We start from the raw sequence: 19597 nt of genomic DNA on the forward strand, positions 1-19597 counted from the left end.
CTCAATACGTTGGTAGAGCTAGTCAGTAATTTATAAAATATATATGGCGATAATGCTACACTGAATATTCGGTGTTTCATCCACTCTAGGATTCCTCAGGCTTATGCGCGAATTCTGTGGTTGTTTATCGTTTTTATATGGTCCTCTTCTATTGAGGATTTAGTTAGCCAATCAGCTTTCTAGTATCCACCGCGCCCCTTCCTATCAGCCAATGGGCATGCATTTTATCGGACAAAGGATCTGTTTTAAAACTAGGTTAGTGTTTTTGTTTTTTTTTAATTGTTAGTTTATATATAAATATATATATATGTACACACATATATGTACATATATATACATATATATATATATATATATATATATATATATATACATACATATATGTGTGATCGTTTATGTATATTCATGTTTATTTAATTTATTTATTTGTTTATTTGTTTATTTTCTATTGTTTTTGTTAGTTTTAAAACTATTTTGTATCGCTATCCTAGAATAAATTTTATCTTGTGAACACAGTTATTTGCTATTTCTCATCTACAGTTTAATAGATGTTGGGGTTCTTTAAAGTACAGGATAGCAAATTTTTCATGAAGGCATAATCTACATGGGTCGTCTAGATGTCTACACGTGGTAGCTTGTCTTATTATTTTCCATTCAACTACCGGCGAATGTCCGCTTTCTTTGAGTTCCCGGTAGTCAAATGGAAAATAATAAACAGTAAATTGGTAGAGACCACAAAAGTCAAAATTTTTTTGAACTTTGACCCTAATTTTGACCCCTTAAATTTTATCTTTTGAGGCTGAAATCAAATTAAAAAGTTTGATCCATGACCAAGTAACCTACATCCAAAATTTCAAGTGTTTAGACCACAAATTGGCGGAGGAGTTTGGTAGAGTTTTCAAGGGCCAAATCGTTGAAATTTTACCCCTTGACAGGCAAATTTCTGGTCGAAAACCAATTAAAAAGATTTTCCCAAATCTCAATACTTCTTATGTCAAATATAGACTCAAAATTGACAGAGTAATTTGATAGGGAAATGTTCACACACACACACACACACACACACACACACACAATTTCACTTTTATATATATACTAACATAGGTGTCCGGCGTTGCTCGGGTGTTTGAAGGTGTGTGTTGAGCAAAAAAAAAAAGTGGTAGTACGAAGACAGGCTCGAACCCATACCGGGAAGGAGGAAAAGAATGTGACACAAACGTGACGTCTTTGCTGTTACAACCACCGCGAAACTGGAAGTGACGTACGTTTTAATTAAGGCTAGACAATTGAAAAGAATGGATGACTTTCGAAGATAGCGGTGAAAAAAGCAACCCAGAAATTGTCTTTAGTAATTTGGTAGAGACCGCAGAGGTCAAATTTTTAAAAATTTGACCTCTATTATGACCTCTGAACATTTATTGTTTTGGGCTAAAATCAAGTTATTTAGTTAGATCCATGTCCATGGAACCTATATCTAAAATTTTAAGTGTTTATACCCAAAATTGCCGGAGGAGTTTGGTAGAGTTCTCAAAGGTCAAATCGTTGAACTTTGACTTCTTAACAGCCAAATTTCTGGCCGAAAACGAATTACAAAGATTTTCCCAAATCACACTATCCGGTATATCAAATTTCGAGTCTGTAGACTAAAAATTGACAGAGTTATTGTGTAGAGAAATGTACACAGACACACAGATATACACACAGATCCGTTTTTATATATACTAGCATTTCAGTCCGGCGTTACTCGGGTGTTTCGATGTGTGTGTTGAGCAAAAAAAAACAAAAAAAAAAACGTGTTAGTAGGAAAGCAGGCCGAACCCGTAACGTGAAGGAGGAAATGAACGGGGAAAAAACCTGATGTCTTTGCTGTTACGACCACTGCCAAACCGCAAGTGACTTATGTTTTAATTAAGGCTAAGCAATCGAAAGGAGAGGATGACTTTCAAAGATATCGGCGAAAAAGCGACCCCCCCCTCCTGTAGAAAAGTGCCCAGTTGAAGATGAGGATATTAATGTTTTTAGCCAAGTTTTCAATATTTGTCGTCTGAAGAGTCGAACTTCAAAATGATACTGATCTTGTAAAGATCCGTTGCCTCTGTCAAAAGTTTTAGGTAAACGTACAAACATACATACATACATACACATATTTATATATTGGTGACTAAAAATTTTAGACCCAAACCGATTAAAAAGGTTGCCCTATCTCTGAATACTCTTTATGCAAATTTTCAAATGTTTAGACCAGAAATTGTCTTTAGTAATTTGGTAGAAACCGTAGAGGTCAAATTTTTTTAAACTTTGACCCCTATTATGACCCCTTAACATTTATTGTTTTGGGCTCAAATCAAGTTATTAAGTTAGATCCATGTCCAAGGAATCTATATCTAAAATCTCAAGTGTTTAGACCCCAAATTGTTGGAGGAGTTTGGTAAAGGTCAAATCGTTGAACTTTGACCCCTTAACAGCCAAATTTCTGGCCAAAAACCGATCATATCGATTTCCCAAAATCTCAGTATCCTGTATATCAAATTTCAAGTCTGTAGGCTAAAAATTGACAGAGTTATTGCGTAGATAAATGTACATAGATACACAGACAGACAGACAGACACACAGACACGTTCACTTGTATAGATATATAGATAGATTAAACAAAAATATATGCGTATACATAAATATATATGGAAACAATTTTGTGTTTACTGTAAACTTTTCACACAAATATTGTGCAATTATAAATCATGTAGAATATCTGCATGAATGTAATTGCACGTAATAGTTAACTAAAGATGATCATCCTATAAGAAAACCGAAAGAAAACTAATAGGGAATTAATTCAAATGAATGTTTAAAAGAATATGCAAATTAGCTAGATCTTTTGCTAGTGAATTCATTTCCATAACCCATATATACGAAAATTGTATTTTCTTTTTAAATAAATAGAATAGAGGGTTTTTAATATGAATATCAATACACACGAAAGAAAAACAAATTTATAGGAGTATATATATATATCCAAAACCTCTGGCTTTGATGGAAGGAAGACTAAAACTTGCTGCTATGGTTTCAGATGACCTGAAATAACAGTAAGGTGGGACTTGATTCCAAATGATTCTCTTGTGTTTTATCTCCTCTCTTTTGAAAATAGGGTACGATTATGAATATCTCGAGTATCAAATAATCCTATACACTGTGAAATTTACTTATGTTCTTTCAGATCATTTGAGACCATAGCAGCAAGTTTTAGTCTCCTCTCCATCGAAATATCAGATATTTTGTAATTCATTTGCAAAACTAGGAAAACAAATGATTATGATTGAAACATTTTATAGCTGTAAAAAAAGTGCCAAAAACAGGCTCTAGATGATAGATGATCCCCTTAATGTGCAACCTTAAGGGCAAATGTCACATAGCCCACTACACAATGCAGGTCATTACCTTTCTAACGAGCCTTCATTTGTTAAGTTCTGCTCAATAGTTGCTGAGATTTGGAACTTATTAAATTGCCAACAAAAATTGTATACACCGTATATTTAGGCGTATAAGACGACCCTTAAAGTTAAAAAATATCCTCTTTAAAAACCAATATTTCATAAGATACTGTGTGTTGCAATCTGTAGCCTAGGCTAAACAAACATGATTTATCAGTCGTCTTATACGACCGATATATGATAAATTTATGAAAATTTGCTTCAATTTTGTTTCTTGTTTTATCTGACAGTTGCCTTATACACTGAAATATATATATATATATATATATATATTTCAGATTTAAAAAATCCAGAAGTAACAGGTGTTAATAGTTCTCAATTAAAAAAGAACAACATATTATTTTGTTAAATTTAGGTAAACAAAATTACCATAAGTCACTACAATAAATTTACTGTTTTGGTCTTCAGGCGATGAGAGATCTCTCGTATTATTCAAGACCAGTCATTTACTTAATAATTAAATGACTGGCCTTAAATAGAACTGGAGGTCTCTTGTTGTCCAACAATGTCTTTTAAAACTAAAACAGTAAATTTATTGTCATGACTTATGGTAATTTTGTTTACCTAAATTGAATGAAGAAATAATATAAATTTATTAAATACGTTACAAGCTAAATCTTATTCCGCATTTTTCTAACTCCTCTCCTCTGATAAGAAGGAAAGTATTTCTTTCGAAACTCTACGGATTAAGGACAATCCATTTTATTTGTGTTTCCTTTCCAAAAAAGAAATATGTTTTTAACTCTTGCTGATATATTTTTCGAAATATTTTATTAAATTCTTGTACTTTATATATATATATATATATATATATATATATATATATATATATATATATATATAAATCCCCGAAACAGTGTTTCATGGTAAACAACTGATGATCCCTTGAAAATAAAAAAAATTGGTATTATAGTAAATTCGAGAGAGTTGATGCAGTGATTTCAGGTGATTAAATGACTTACTGACTAGATGGGTTTTTAACGAATGATAAAAAGTAATTTTTTGTATAGTTTTAAAGGTTAAAAACTTCAAAGACTATATATATATATATATATATATATATATATATATATATATATATATATATATTATAATTATTATTAATAATAATTAATTATTAATTAATATTTAATTATCTTATATATCACTATATTATATTGTATATATTAAATATTATATAGCAATTAATTATCAGTAGTTAATTAATTAATTAATATTTATCTATCTATTTATTAATTTATTTCTCTCTCTCTCTCTCTCTCTCTCTCTCTCTCTCTCTCTCTCTCTCTCTCTCTACATATATAATTTCTATCTCTATCTACTATTATATAAAAGTCACTTTGCATGTGTGTGTATGAGAGTGTTCTTTCCTCATAGCTTCCAGAACGACTGAGCCTATCTCTTGCAAATATCACACAAAGATAATTTATATTTCTGACAGTGTTCTTATATTTGTTTTATACAGATATTTATCCGATAAGTATTGGAAATCAAAAAATTCCGATCTTAAAAATAGTCTTTCTTCTCTTGTAGATAAAAAAGAATTTTTACAGGGGAATATGTTTTGTTACACCAGTGTAACCTTGGTCAGTGTAACGTAAAATATTCTCTTGTAAAAATTTTTCTTTTGTATCTATAAGAAAGACTATTTTTAAAATCGTCAAGCCCAAATATCAGCTGATGTGATATTGTAAACAAACACAGATGGAATTTGATGGACGACATTATCATTATTATTATTTTTTTTTTGCAAATTATATGTATTATATATAATATTCAACAGAGTTATCCATCCATGTGAAGGACGACATCTTCATCATTTTTTTTTTTTTTTTGATTGACTCTGTGACTGTTGATAACTGTGAAGCCTGATGCGTGATCTACACTGCTTTGCACAGACAGCGCACAGGAAGACAGGATTTGGGTTTTGATGGTGAATGGACACTGGAGGAACAGGTCGAAAATGACTGCAGCCAAAATTCATCCCTGCTTCACACTGACATTCATGGAAAAAGTGTCCAATTCAGCACCTTGACATGGTAACACGAGTACGCATACCAGTGTGAAATGGCTGGAGGACTGACAAAAAAGTAGGAGGGCAACCAAACTTACGGAGAATATTCCATAACAGCTCACATTCATGATGTCGAAGGCCTTGATTAGATCTACGAAGGCCTTGATTAGATCTACGAAGGCCTTGATTAGATCTACGAAGGCCAAAAAGAGGTCACAATGTTGTTCACGACACTTCTCCTGGAGAAGACGAGCAATAAAAATCATATCAGTGGTACTATGCTCTCGGCAGAAGTCACATTGTGATTCTGGGACGACAAGATCAACAACAGTCTCCAGAAACATAATCTTAGCCAATACGTTGCTCACCACAGAGAGGAGAGAGATGCCTCGGCTGTTGCCACAGTCAGCGCGGTCACCCTTACATTTGTAGACAAGGATGATGTTAGCATTCTTCCACTGCTGTGGGAGACACTTTGCTGACCAGCAATCCAGGACAAACCAGTGGAGACTCAGGAAGAGGTCAGTTCTGCCACACTTGAGGATCTCAACTGGTATGCTGTCGGAATCAGCTGCCTTGTTGTTTTTAGGCTGTGAATGGCCTCCTTCACTTTGCTGAGGGATGGTGGGTTGTCCAGCACGGGAATGGATGGCAGAGTGGGGAGATCATTGACAATGGAGGAATCGGTGGCATAGATTTTATTAAGCAGCTCCTGCAGGTGTTCAGCCAATCTTTCAAAGATACCGCTCTACTCTTTGATGAGAGCACTATCCTTACTATGCACATGGTGCATGGAGTATTGCTTTAGGCTATGGATCATCTTTACTGCCTCATAGAAACCGTGGGTGTCACCAAAGTCTGCACAACTTTGGATCTCCCAAGCCTTCTTCAGCCACCATTCATTCTTCATCCGACACAATTCTCACTGCACCATGGCATGGAGGGAGGAGAAAAGCTCGTGGAGTGTGGAAGATGTTGGATTTCTAAGAAGGGCATCACCAGTGGCATTTTTCTCACGTATGTTGGATCCGATGCCCCATCAGATGTCCATTCAGCACTATGCACGTCACACAGATCACAGTGTCTGACAATGATGAAATCGATAAGGTGCCAGTGTTTGGACCTTGGGTGCATCTAGGACGTTTTGTACATGTCACATGAAAGATGGTGTTGGTAATAGTAAGACCAATGACTCCTTGCCATATCTCATAGTTTTTGCCAACTCTAGCATTAAAATATCCTAACAGAATAATCTTATTGTTGCTTGGGGTGTTTCTGGTGGTAGACGTGAGGTTGCCATAGAAATGGTCCTTCACATCCTCCTCCAAATCAAGCGTGGAAGCATAGGCACTGATCAGAGTGGCATAACGACTCCTGGTCAGTTGAAGCTGTAGGGTCATGAGACATTCATTGATAGAAGTTGGTGTCTCAAGTAGATGGCGAAGCAGAGATGACCAGATGACAAAACCAACACTGTGAATGCGATGGCTATCCTCCGGGAGACCTTTCCAGAAAAAGGTGTAGCCTTCGCCGACCTCCTCAAGTGACTTCTCACCAGCAAACCTTGTCTCACTATGGGCAGTGATGTCAATGCTGTAGCATGCAAGCATGATTTTCTGTAACAGACATTCCATGTAGTGATTGTTAGAGTTCGCTGTTTGCTATTCTTTATGTTTTGACTGCAAGTGGGATGTCCTAGTGGATGCGGTTGTCCACCCAGAAAATGTTGGACAGGCAGTGTTTAGACCACCTTTTCTATCCATTTGAAGGTGAGCAGTGCGGTTCCTGAAGAGATGCTATTCCGGTCCCAAACTCTCAGCAACAATCTTGCCAGGACTGCTTAACATGCAGGACACAAGCTAAAGGTTTTCAACTCTATGCGAAGTCTGCCCTTATCACCTGTTATCCCATCGCTGCAGGTCTTGGATGTAAGTGATTGTTGTGGTTGCAAGGTTGAACAATAATTAGTAAGGAAATACAATGAAGATGCAAACAACAAGATAACGCAATAATAAGTGTATTAAAGAAAAGGTATATTTACAATATGTACAAATGACGGTGTCGAGTCAGAGAGTCTTGGTGGGAGGACATGTACGCTCTTCGGCGTCACTTCTGGTGGCATTTGAGTAAGACACACCAAGGCCAACCTAGGCTTGCCATTTATAGTGTTATGTTATTCGCATATGCAAATAAGTGGTTGCCACCACAACACCCCCCTCCCAAGATTTGAAGTCACACAGATTTCAATATCTTTTTCTTTTTGGGTTTACCATTAATGGTTCATTCACTTTTCTTTTCCTACCTGATCTTTGGGGTTCAGGTGCATTTTGAGGCGGTTCCAAATTAAGAGATTCGTATATGATATCTATGGTGTCCTCCTCTTCGACTGTTGTCGTATCATCATCATCTTGGATATGACGTTTTTTTATCTGATTTAGGTGCCTTTTATGTATATTCTGTGGACCTTTAATCATGTATGTACAATCACCAATGCGTTTATCCACTACTCCACATTCCCAGTAAGATGTGTTATTTCTGTAGCACTTAAAATATACTCGATCTCCTGAGTTATATTTCTTTCTTCTCGTGTGTGTAGTGTTTCAGATAATTGCCTGCCTTGGCAATAGTTTGTCAAACGCTGATTTTACCTTTCTGGCAAACATTAGATCAGCTGGTGATATGTTTGATGGTGTACTAGGATGTGGTGTAATCCTATATACTTGCAAGAATTGTTGCAAAGCTTTTTCTGTTGGTGTTCCAATGGATTTCTTTAACGCTCGTTTTAGCGTGTCCACGAACCTTTCCGCGAGGCCGTTCGACCTTGGATGATACGGCGGAGTCGTGATGTGCTTCACTCGGAACGTGTCGCAAAATTCCTTAAACTCTGCGGATGTGAACTGCATTCCGTTGTCAGTGACCAGTGTGTCTGGTACACCGAATCTTGCAAACAACTCGTGTAGGAACCCTATTGAGTTGTTCGTTGTTCGATTCCTGCAACGCATTACCTCCGGCCATTTTGTGAAACTATCCACTACAATAAAATAATAGCTTTCACCTACTGGACCAGCGAAGTCCATGTGGATTCTCGACCATGGTTGGTCGGTTTTCGGCCAAGGTTTGTGTACTATAGGTGGAGATTTTGCCGCTAACTGGCATCCTTTACATTTATCAATTGTTGTCGCTATGTCAGTGTCCATGTTATGCCAGTACACGTAGCTTCTCATTAACGACTTCATTCGATTTATCCCCGGATGTCCTGTGTGGAAATCTCTTAACATCCTATTCTGCAATGTTTTGGGTATTACCACTCTCTCGCTGTACAGTAACACATCGTCACATATGGAGAAAACTTCCTGCACCTTTGTGTCCATTATAATTTTCTCTTTTATGTCCTTTATATATTCGTCTTTCTCGGTTTCCCTTTTAATGTCCGACAAAGTTACGGGTAGTTCCTTAATGATGTTTGCTACCATATTTTTTACTTCAACATTTGTCCGAATTGCTGCAATGACTGATTCTTCCAGATTGTGTTTCTGTGGTATCAGTCTTGACAGTCCATCCGCATGGCAAATCTTTTTTGATGCTAGATGTTGTAGCTGGAAATCGTAATTAAGTAGTATTGTACCCCAGCGCAGCAATCTATTTGCGGTGTATACCGGCAATCCTTTTTTTGACCCATAGATCGTGACTAACGGTTTATGGTCGGTTTCAAGTATGAATTGTCTACCATATAAATATTGGTGAAATTTAGTCACGGCAAAGATTATGCTCAACGCTTCTTTTTCGATTTGTGAATATGCCCTTTCGGTTGGTATCAGCGTTCTCGAAGCATGCGCTATTGGTTTTCTAGACCCATCCGGCATAATATGTTGAATGCATGCTCCTAAGCCGTAGGAGCTAGTGTCACTAGCGACGACTATTTTTAAGTTTGTGTCAAAGTGCGTTAAGAATAATTCGGATGTTAGTGCGCTCTTTATTTTGTCAAAAGCGGTTTGACATTCTTGCGTCCAGTTCCACGGTGTATCCTTTTTAAGCAGATTATTTAAGGGGGCTCGCAAGTTATGCATTCCTTCAATAAAAGATTGGTAATAATTTGCGAGTCCCAAGAAACTCTGCAAGGTTGTTACATTATCGGGTTCTGGCATATTTTTTATTGCCGCAGATCTGTCTGGGTCTGGACGTCGTCCATGTTTGTTTATTATGTGTCCAAGATACTTAATCTCGCTCATACAAAAGTCACATTTACTTTCTTTTACTTTAAAGCCGAATTCTTGTATTCGAGTAAATACTTGTTTCAAATGTTCCTTATGTTCTTCTAGGGATTTGCTCCTGACAACAATGTCGTCCACGTATGCACATGCGCACTCAATACCACTTAGCGTGGTGTCCATCGCTTGCTGAAAGATGGCAGGCGCTACTTTGATGCCAAAAGGCAATCGGTTGTATTTGTATAATCCCTTATGCGTATTGATGCATAGTATTTTTGAGCAATTCTCCTCGACCGGTATTTGCAAATACGCGTCGCTCAAGTCTATCTTGGAGAAGATATTACCCCCATTCAACTTCGTGAATATTTCCTCTGAGCTTGGTAGGGGGTAATGGTGATCTTTTAATAGGGAGTTGACCCCGGTCGAAAAGTCTGCGCACACTCTAACTTCGTCATTCTTTTTCTTTACGTATACGGTGGGGGCTGCCCACTTGTTGTGTTCTATTTTTGATAGAATTCCCGTCTGTTCCAATCTATTTAATTCTTTATCAATCTTTTCCAACCCAGCGAACGGAACATTTCGCTTTTTTCTAAAAATTGGGCTGGCGTTTTCTTTAAGTTCAAACGAGGCCTTGAATTTATTGCAGCGACCTAAGTTAGTCGTGAATGCCTCAGGAAATAATTCTTTTAAATCGTCTTTTATATTTACTGTTGTTGGAGAAGAACATTCTCATTTTTTACAGAATGTATTGATTGGCTTATCCCATAGTCCGAATTTCTCAATTAAATCTATTCCAAACAGATTTTCACTATTTTTTAGTACGAATATTTTTAATTTCTTCGAAATCCCTTTCAATTTTATCGGGAGGACAACTTCTCCTTCAAATTTTATACCACCACCAGTTACCGTCCGGGCTACTTTACTAGTTTTCATCATGGCCGGTTTTCCCAACTTTTTCCACGTATTCAGGTTTATTATAGAAAAATCGGAGCCGGAGTCGAGTTGAACTTTATTGATGTTTTAAATATTTCCACTTTTACGTATTTTCGCCGATCTTTGTCTAATTTTGTATTTGATTTTGTTTGCTGTACTCTCTTTCTGGTGTAATCTTTATATCTGCAGCAATCGCTTTTGTGTCCCACCTTCTTACAAATGTAGCATTTTTTCTTCTTATAAGGACAATCTGATTCCCAATGCTTTTCTGCACATCTCTTACAGTTATATCTAGGAAGAGGCTTGTTATATTCTGTACTATATTTATGGTTATTATCTTTGGAATATCCCGTTCCATTGCTTTTCTTTGTAAAGTTCTTGGTTGGTGCGTATGGTTTTCTAACTTTTCTTACATATGCCACTCCGGATTCTTCTATATTTTTTTAATCCTTTTTTAGTGTAATGGCCCTTTCACAGTCCTCTGCTAGTTTCTGGAGGGTTAAATCTTGCTCAGATTCCAGCTTAGACAACACTTGTCTGCGTATTTCTGCATTTTTCGTGGAAACTAACCCTTGAGCGAAGATTAGACATTTAAAATCTTCTACCGTTAGTTCTGCAAGCTTAAAATTATCGCAGTTTTTATTGACAACTGATGCGTATGTCAAATAATCTTGGTTGTCCATCTTTCTTAGATTCATGCACAGCCATCTTTTATGAAAAAGGGATATATTTGGATTAAATAATTCTTTTAGTAATTTTACAGCTTCCATGAACTCTAATTCCGCAGTTTTTTTTAGGTAATATGTAATCTACGAATTTGCTGTGTTCTGATGTACCCAATTTTCTGAGTAAGAGGCTCACTTTCTGACTATTTGGCCAATTTTTACAGTCCAGTTGAAAAACATCCTCGTATCTTGTGTAGTATGCTTCAAAATTCTTCTCTTCCTCAAGCACATAATGAAATGTGTCCATGCTATTAAAAATAGTTGTATGGGAGAAATTAACACTATCGACATTTTCTCGATTACTCTTTAGTAGTTCCAGTGTTTTAGCAAAACGTTCATCTTGTCTTTCTTCATATTCCAATTGTAGTTTCTTATGCCTTTCTTCCTGTTCCAATTGCAGTTTTTTTTGCTTTAATTGTGCCATTTTCTGCTTTTCTTCTTGTTCCTGCTGCCATTTCAATAATCTGTCCTCTCTCTTTTCCTCGCAGTCAGCCTGTGCCTGTATTTGTGTTTGCAAAAACTCGTTTTGTGTAGCTTGTCTGCATTCATCCCGCTCAGCCTGTGCTTGTAAAAATTGCATGAACATTTTTGATAAGTCTTCCATGTTTTTTTTGTTTTTTTTTAGTGTGTACTAAAATATTGTACCATGTACAATATACACCGGTTTGGGTTACAACAAAAAAGCAAATTGCTGTAAGCTCCTGTTTTCAATAATAATATCGCTGCTTGCAATAATATATTCTTTTTGCGAGTCACGCTGCAAAAAAAAATAAAACAGGTTTATCTGGAATCACGAAATGGAATTGACTTTCCGTTTTTAGGCACTTACTAATAAGTAACTCTTTCCACAAAATAAAAGTTTGGGTTTTTTTTTTTGGTTTTTTTTAATCGAGTCACAATTGAATAAATGTATGCAGTACATTTAGTTCTTTGAGTTTTTTTTTTCTAGTATTTTAGTAATTAAAATACCTCTTAAATTGAGATTACCTTTTTTTTTCCGTGACGTTTTACTGTATTATCCGTTATTCAGCGACAACTTCAAGAAAAAAAAATCCTTTCCTTGAATTTTAGTTTTAGCTGTGGTATTTCCTTTTAGTACCGACGTCAACCAAAACATTAATTAAAAAGTCCTTTAGTTGTTGTTTTGTTTATGGAGAACAGTAATTAGAATCCACTGGTGAACTTTTTTCGTAGGTTACTTCCTTGCTTTTCGTAATACGGGTCTGACCTGTCGTTTTTGCGACAGAACAAAGTTCGCTTTTTGTTTGCAAGTTGGTCCTTTAGTAAGATTTGTCGTGTAGCGACAAAACAAAAATTCACTTTTACATTCGTTGCAAGTCGGATTCCCAGAAAACGGCGTAAATTGTCGCTTTTGCCATGTTAGAGTTTTTTTTTTTTCACTTGAGTTGAAACTTCTCTTTAGCGTAAAATCCGTTTGCTCGTCAACACTTTGCATTCCTTAAAAAAATGGTCAACCTTTGCGTTGTACTTTTTTTTTTTTTTTAAATAGTTCTTCGTCAAACTGTTATATTTGACGCTTCATATCTCGTCGCCAACTGTTGTGGTTGCAAGGTTGAACAATAATTAGTAAGGAAATACAATGAAGACGCAAACAACAAGATAACGCAATAATAAGTGTATTAAAGAAAAGGTATATTTACAATATGTACAAATGACGGTGTCGAGTCAGAGAGTCTTGGTGGGAGGACATGTACGCTCTTCGGCGTTACTTCCGGTGGCATTTGAGTAAGACACACTAAAGCCAACCTAGGCTTGCCATTTATAGTGTTATGTTATTCGCATATGCAAATAAGTGGTTGCCACCACAACAGTGATGAAGAAGATACCTGTGCAAAAAGAAATTGTAAGTATAAGGGGGGCAGTGTACAATCCCCAGTTCACTATCTTGACCGTCCTCAGAGGGTTTTAGTGACATGGATGAGAGCCACTATGACTGGCTTATTGGTTGGCTGTAGCGTCCTGCAGAAAATCCAGTCTGTCAGAAGTCTGCCTATGCAGGATGCCCCATGGGTTGTTACTATTTAGCTCATAGATGGTCAGCATTTCACCATCACCAGGACTTGTCCACATGCTGATGGGTCATGATGCTGGTACTATGTGGTGTTGATCCTCCAAGGTTTCTGTCAGTGACCTTACCCTTAGCCTATGGCTCAAGAAAGATAACCTAGACCGCAAGACAGTGAGGTGTCAGTTATATTCTAGGGTGCTACCTCTCGCCCATAAGAGAACCTTGATTAGCGAAATAGTTTTTACCACAGGCAGTGGGGATTGGCTACACATAACGCTGATTGGGGCGATAAAGTGGGTACTCGACCTTACCAAAGATCACCCACAGGCAAGCAGAGGGAAGGAGGCACCTTGCTTCTTTTGTTGATGAAATAATTTTCACCCAACTATCATAAATTTATACATAAATAAAAACAAAACATATATTCAACAGAAACGATAGGTGTAATGCGCAGACCTCAGTCGCGATCTTCTGTTAAAAAGTTCATATAGGAAAACCATTTTAAAAATGCCAGGTCTCTTTGATGTTAATGACGATGGTGATGATGAACATATAAATAAATTAAAACATAAATAAAAACAATACATGTCCAACAGAAACAATACGTGTAATGGGCAGACCTGTTAAAAAGTTCATATAAGAATAGATGATTGATTCTACAATAATACATATGCAATCTGCATAAATTAAAATATTAGATTTTGTATATTGTACAACCAGGCAACGCCGGGCGTCCAGCTAGTGTTTATATATATATATATATATATATATATATATATATATATATATATATATATATATATATATATATATATATATATATATATATATATATATCAACAAATAGTATTAATAAAACATATTAAATGGTTATAGGTAATTAGTGGTAACATCGTATGATATTTTTTTAAATAGTGATACGAAAATAGGTAGATATATAAATATTTAAAAAATACTTTGCGACAGAGGTAAAATAGTTTTGCTTGGTTTATTTTCCTTTTAAGGTAAATATTTTCCATAATGTTCTATTGTTAAAGTGTTTTTTATTCAATAAGTCTGAAGAAAGGCTGTTCATGTGAAAATTTTCAAACGCCATAATGTTTGAATTTGTGCAAATGATCTTGAAACAATTGTAACTAATAATGAAACACACTTTTTGTTGCTATCAATCCATTCTTTGAAGTCTTGGTTTTTGTTAAAACAGTATATATATATATATATATATATATATATATATATATATATATATATATATATATATATATATATATAAGAGCAAATAGTTAAACAAAACATGTTAAAAAACACTTTGAAAAAGAGTTAAAAACATATTTAATTTGAAAAGAAACACTAAATAAGTGGATAGTCCTTAATCCGCAGAGTTTCGAAGAAATACTTTCCTTCACATCAGAGGGTAGGATTTAGCAAAATGCAGGATCGGATTTTGCTTGCAAAAATATTTGATAAAACTACAAATAAGTCAAAGATCTTACTTGATAACAAAAAGTGAAGCAAAGGGAATAGGGTGAAGAAAAAAGTGATTTCACATGAATGGATAGTCTGGTGAAGGGTAAAGTATCCAATTACGGTAAAATCCAAAAATGCAAATCCAAGAAAGTTAGTTAAATTTCCATTCGCACAAGTAAATATATATATATATATATATATATATATATATATATATATATATATATATATATATATATATATATATATAAATAAAAATAAAAATAAAAATAAAAAATAAAATTTTTTTAAATAAAAAAAGTTTTTTAATTTTTTTTCATAATATTATTTTGTATTCCTGCACGTCACCAATTAAAAACGAATAAAGAAAAGTTATAAACTTTTATATTTTTCGTAATCTTTTTTATTCATATATATATATATATACAAGTATATATATATATATATATATATATATATATATAGAGAGAGAGAGAGAGAGAGAGAGAGAGAGAGAGAGAGAGAGATAATATCAATTAATTAAGTTATCAATAATAATTTTATTACTCCAACTTCATCAAGGATCAGAAATATAATTTGTTTAACAGCAACATCTTTCTTTTCATAGCCTGCTACTGATATCAGCTGAAAAGGAATGTCTTTCCTCAGCATTAAGTTGACCTTTTACAGGTTTTATTACATGAATGACTCAGCATAACCACATGGCCTTAACCTATCAAGTCTAGTTTTGTGTTTAATTTAAATTTAAACCAACCAAGTTTTGTTTTTTTTACAAAAAAGAAAACTTGTGACATTTCCATCATTAAATGTTATTCTTAACCATATCAAATGATAAAAAAAAAATTTTTTCAGATGTTTTGACAGATGTTTATTACATGAAAATAAATATTTAATTCACTCAAACAAACAGGTAATTATTTATTGAAAAAAAAATGTAAATTATTTAGTATGATGTATTCCACACTTTTTTCTATTTAGTATATAACGTGGATCCTAGATAGGATATATATATATATATATATATATATATATATATATATATATATATATATATATATATATATATATATATATATATATATATATATATATATAAAAGTAAAACTTTAAATGAAAGTAGCAATACGAATATAATAGTTTCCTTCCCGTTATGGGTAGGATTCTAACACTGTTTCCTTTTCACTTACCTATGGTCTATGATCGTTTTTTTTTTCTTCTGCATTTTTCCTTTTAATATCCTGAGGATATCCCCTGCAATAGGGACGAAAAGTTGATCACCATTTTATAAATTCATTCGGTTTTTCTTTTTTCAAAACAACACATACACACACACATATATATATATATATATATATATATATATATATATATATATATATATATATATATACTAGCAGAAGTACCCGTCGTTGACTGGGTTCAAAGACAGCCCACAGAAAATGGACTGTGATTGCTGAAAATATGATAGGTTATGAAAAGGAGGGGGTTGCAAAGAGATAGGTTTTGATACTCAAAAATTTTACCCTAAGCAAAATATGATGAAAGTAAAGATAATTTTCGCGAAAATATGTTTTTTTATATCAACTTTGTTTTCATTTGCAGCCAAGAGTGACCAACAAAATGATGTTTCCTTATAAAGAGAAAATTTTATATATTTACTGTTGTAATGTAATATTTATGGTAGAAAAGTTCATTGTTTGTATTTTTAAGTAGTTTGTAAAAAAACTTGTATTTTTTTTTAATTCACGAACCGGTTTAAAAAAAAATCAAAATGGCAGCGATTTTGAAATGGAGAGCCCCGTTCTCAAATTGAAGGAGGGGCACCTGAGCATTCTGTGTTAACAATTTAAGAGAGTTCTCTCAACGTAAGGAATATTTATAAACATATTTTAATGTTTTCTGTTATTTTGTGCTTGAGGAATATTCGATTATGGCATGTGTAGTTTATATAAAAATTCATTTAAGTAGTTATCGCCTCAAATTTCGTTTTAATTCGTTGAAATTATTTCAAGTAAAGAGCATTAAAAACTATTTCAAAACAAAAAAAACATGAACTGAACTTTTATTGACTATGGTAACATTTATTGCTTGTATATTTATTTTTTCGGGTAGTCGTTTGTTGGCTTTTCTGCTAAACACTCGTACTAAATAATATCGACAAAATATCGAAAAAAAAGCAACAAAAACAGTTTTGAAAAATAATAAAGCTTTACTTACTTTAGTAAAATAATCCGAAACAGCAAAATGGGATATTAAAAACGTAAACACGTAATTACTTTATTTTTTTTAAAGCAAAGAATCGATATGAACATAAGTAAGAAGAAAATGGCGCCCTTTTCAAGCAGAACAGCTTCGTTTCAGTTTTACAGTATTGAACGGTGTAGTATTGCGCCATCGCATTCAGGGTTGTACTATTGTAATGTAAAGAACATGCAGAAAGGGTTGTAATCAACTGAATTCCTTCTAGTACACTGACAAAAAAAAGCTTAAACAGATATATAAATAAAAATAAAAAGGTTATGTAAATGTTTTTAAAAAGACACGTAATCACATCAGCAGGATTTTTTCCTTCTTTTAACACAATAACAAGTAACGTTCTTATTTTTTATTATTTATCTATTTATCTATTTTCAAAAGAGTGCCACGTGCAAGTGGAGAAGAAAAAAAACAGAGTTATGCAAAATTTGTGTCGAGAATTGTCTAAAGTTCCGACTTTTTTTTTTGGCTTTTGCTTTAATAAGAACGTGAATTTATAAGGTGAATTTATTCGACACAATATGATTCAACTCCAAAAAATAAATAAAAGCTAACGTGAATTAAGATTAAAGTTAAGGTGTTATTGTGGACCCTCACCCCTTTTAAAAACCCTTGTTAAACTTTGTGACATATTTACATTCTATGGAGGTTAGGCACGAACGAACACCCAATAATTTTATTATACCATATTTCTTTAAACTGAAACATAATTATCAAAGTATACTTACGCAAATAGATATGAAAAGTCTTTGTTAAAATTTGTGACATATTTCCATTGAGTACAGGCGCGAACGCAGACCCCAAAATTTTATTATACCATTCCTATTTAAGTTGAAACATATTTATCAAAGTATTCTTGTGTACATCTATATCAAAAACCCTTGTAAACGGGTTTTTTTTTTCATTTTTTATTTCCGTACTTTGTGGGCCAGGCATGAACACAGACCCCCACAATTTATATTATAGATGGCTAGGAAGGAATATCTATTTGTAGCAAGCCAGTACAGCTGGTCTATTTATACAATGCCTCTACCACCTCATCTGTAGCTGTAATCAAAAATATAAAGGCAACATTTGAAGAACGAGGTGTACTGGAAGTCCTATACTCGGACAATGTTCCACAGTTCACGGGCAAAGAATTTCCAGTATTTTCCAGATCGTATAGCTTCTTACACAAGACATTGTCTCCACATTACCCAAAATCTAATGGATTTGCTGAGAGGATAGTCGGAATATGCAAAAGAATACTGTTGAAGGCAAAAGAAACTGGACCAAACAGTTATCTAGTGATGATGACGGACAGAGCCACACCACTGTCTGCAAACATCATCACTCCAGCAAAATTGCTCAATGGCCGACAAATACGAACACCACTAGTATCCAGGCAGCAACTTGGCGATGAGCAAACAAGAACAGCATTACAGTAGTATAAGGAGAGATCAAATAACTGTTATGACAAGCAGTATAACAGACAACACCCACTTTTACATGCGGGGCAGAATGTCTATGTCTAGCATGAGAAACAAAGTTATGAGAACCTGGAATCATTCAGCATTCTACCGTGGCACCAAGATCATATATAATTGAGTCAAAAAGTGGTAACATCTGCCAAAGGAATAGACAATTTATCAGACCAGCTTAAAGAAATTCAATACTTGAAGGTAGATCTGACCAAACACACACATCTGAAGAAACCGCATCACAAAGGGAACTGCACATCAACAATGTTTTAATGCCACACACACTTCAGAACAGGTCGTCACCAAATCTTAGCGAGAGGATATGGTCCTAGGGCCAGGCATCACCTACACAGATAAAGCAGCCAACCATGGAATCACACACCAATGGATGCTGTAGATCTACCTCCGAGCTAAGAAGATCCAAAAGATGTATAAAGGCCTAACAGAGACTAGATCTATAAAGCTTCGCACACCCTTAGACAAATGGGCTCGATATTTTATCATTAACAAAAAATAAATAAATAAAATAAAATAAAATAAATAAAAATAAAAATTTAAGTAATTATATGAGTTGACTCTCAGTTGAAGAGGAGGAGATGTTGCTGTAGTTATGTCCCTTGTATAACTTGAAAGTAGGGAAGAGTTATTGCTTTTAGTTTCATTGATTTTTTTTTTTTTCTGTAATGGTGTTTCATAAATAAAGTATGTGTATCCATTCATTATCGCAACCAACTTATCCGATTATCATCATCATCATCATCATCATCATCATATGAATCCAAAGACTATTGTTGGCATTGGTTTCTACGGTAATTTTTTAGTCAGATTTTTTTTCTAGAAAGACATTGGGTACTTGCGAGAGGGACCACGAGTTGCCAACATCCTAAGTAAAAGTGATTTTTGTAGAACGAACATGACGTCCAGGTCGTTAGTCTGTGTCATTAATCACTGGACAATTATCACCTCCCATCATGATAACCTTCCGTAACATAACACTCTTTGTAACTAGAAAATCAT

The sequence above is a fragment of the Euprymna scolopes genome, chromosome 24 (assembly GCF_053919585.1).
Source record: "Euprymna scolopes isolate OS-2025 chromosome 24, ASM5391958v1, whole genome shotgun sequence".
In the NCBI taxonomy this organism is placed as follows: Eukaryota; Metazoa; Mollusca; class Cephalopoda; order Sepiida; family Sepiolidae; genus Euprymna; species Euprymna scolopes.